A 2,620-nucleotide genomic window follows, 5' to 3' on the forward strand; every position below is an offset into this window, starting at 1 on the left:
TTTCACTTAATCTCTATGTCACTGAATGAATAATTCAGTGGAATTTAATATCAATGGTTTGTAATAATTTAAAAAATTTAAAAATCATTACATTTCATCTAAAAATATATTGGGACAGGCTTCCCAGTGGCTCAGTGGTAAAGAATCTGCCTGCTAAGCAAAGATGTAGATTCAATCCCTGGGTCAGAAAGATTCCCAGGAGAATGAAATGGCAAACCACTCCAGTGGCTTGCCTGAAATCCCATGGACAGAGAAGTCCATGAAGTCTGCAAAGAGTCAAACAAGACTTAGCGACCAAACAGCAGCAGTATAGGTATTGTGATAACATTAAATTATATTCTTATTTTGAATCTTTGCATTAAATACAACTTTGGTGAAATTGCTTATCATTAAATTATGCTTAGTTAGACATTGGTACTAATGAACAATAAAACAGGATTAAAGAAGAAATTTTTTCCTAGCATCTTTTGTTTATACATAATAAAACAATATCTATAGAAATATTGATTTCACCAACTTGTCATAATTACAGCCTAACAGCCAGGAGACATTCTCTTGAAATAGATATTTACTATGCCACTATCATCATAACCCATAATAGATTATCCATAGGCATTCTAGGATCATATACATGCCATCTGGGAAAAGACTGGAACTTTCTTTTAAAACTGGGAGATATTATCTCACTAAATTGGCACACAGGAAACATTTATTTCAATGAAAACAATCATTGTGGGTATTTGTGAAGGTCTAGGGCACATTAAGGAGAAGGCAATGTCACCCCACTCCAGTACTCTTGGCTGGAAAATCCCGTGGATGGAGGAGCCTGGTGGGCTGCAGTCCACGGGGTCTCTAAGAGTCGGACACCACTAAGAGACTTCACTTTCACTTTTCACTTTCACTCATTGGAGAAGGAAATGGCAACCCACTCCTATGTTCTTGTCTGGAGAATCCTAGAGACGGGGGAGCCTGGTTGGCTGACGTCTATGGGGTCTCACAGAGTCGGACATGACTGAAATGACTTAGCAGCAGCAGCAGCAGGGCACATTAAAAATAAGACATTTGAGGAGGGGGAGCTTTGGGAGAATTTTATGTGAGTGATAAAAACAGAAAGGCAGAAAGGAAAGGGAAGAAGCATGGAGGGATGGAAGGAAAGAAGAAAACGAGAAAGAAAGAAACAGACTTACTAATTTAGAGTTCCTGAATTAAATCACCTTTTTCACCCACTCATAGGCAGCTTTCTGGGGCTCCCTTGTCTTCCCTTGATGTAAAGGAACAGACAGGAATGAATTTTAGCATGCTTAGATAAGTTCCGAAGAAAAAGAAGAGTTGAAAGGGCAGAGTCATACTGCCTGGCTTCTTTTCCCAGACTCAACTATAGTAAATTCACTCCTGCTATGCCATGAGGGTTATATGAAAGGAGAGAAGGTTAGCACTCCCCTTGACAAGGATGGATGAGGCTCTCAGGCCTGACAACATGCATACAGTTAAGACATCGCCAACTACTTTGTGGCATCTAACCACTGTTTGAGCTTCCCTCATGGCTCAGATGGTTAAGAAGCTGCCTACTATGCAGGAGACCCAGGTTTGATCCTTGGGTCAGGAAGAAGGAAATGGCTACCCCCTCTAGTATTTTTGGGAAGAGAATTCCATGATAGAGGAGCCTGGAATGCTACACTTCATGGGGCCACAAAGAGTCAGACATGACAGAGTGACTAACACTTTCACATGCAGTGAGTAAAAGAGCTGACAGACAAGGGTCAGACTACAATGTTAAAGTGTGACTCTGCACAAGGAGGAAAATATCAGGGGTGGAGGAAGTGTTTCCCTCAATATCCTCTCTGTTTTGGGAAAAGTGTGTGCTGAGGGTTTTATGAGGACAATGATGAACCTTGTTTGGAACCATGATGGCGACAGTTACCTAAGGATATATGATAGGTCATGTCAGGGAAGGCTCTGTGAGCTGCCCAGTTTTCACTGTCTGTAGTTGAAGGGGTTGGACAGGAAAGAAGTTCTTGCTTATTCTGTGTAGGATAGGAAACTTGGAAACTGAACATGTAAAGAGGTAGACCCAGCTTCCACTATCAGGAATATGTATCCCACAGGTGCTAAGGCAAAAACAGACATTCTTTCTGTCTGAAATGCCTTTGACCCCATTTAGTCTAAGAACTCTTATCTTCATCAAATCTTAGGCATACTTCCTTCGTAAAGCCATCTCTGATCCCTCTAGGACATACTTACAATTTGCCTTGTGAGGTCACACAGACTGTATAAAATTCTGCAGTAGGGATTCTCAAGTTACACCATTGCATGATACATCATTCATTTGGATAAAGCATTATGTTTTTTCAGTGCCACATGTTCCAAAACTTGTCTAGTGTATCCTACTTTTAAAAATGAGAGAAAGAGAGAGATGCCTAGCAGAAGGCATTCTATTTGACAACTCTGTATACATGTTTGCCTGATTCACTGATTAAATTATAACACAAGGAGGGGAAAGGACACGGAATCTGGCTTGAGTTGGTCAAAGAAGATTTTGTGGACACTAGAAGGGGTATTAGGATTACATTTTTGTGCATAGAGAGAATTTGACCCCACAGAGAGGAAGAATAGTGTATGA

The 2,620-nt window shown here is 40.5% G+C and overlaps 1 non-coding gene across 1 annotated transcript; it reads left to right on the forward strand.

Moving 5' to 3' along the window:
- Window positions 1-1,406: 1,406 nt before the first annotated feature.
- Window positions 1,407-1,529, forward strand: LOC133049764 (U6atac minor spliceosomal RNA). The gene has a single exon (XR_009691453.1). It is a non-coding gene; the product is annotated as a U6atac minor spliceosomal RNA (small nuclear RNA).
- Window positions 1,530-2,620: the final 1,091 nt, after the last annotated feature.

This window comes from Dama dama, chromosome 30 (assembly GCF_033118175.1).
Source record: "Dama dama isolate Ldn47 chromosome 30, ASM3311817v1, whole genome shotgun sequence".
Lineage (NCBI taxonomy): Eukaryota > Metazoa > Chordata > Mammalia > Artiodactyla > Cervidae > Dama > Dama dama.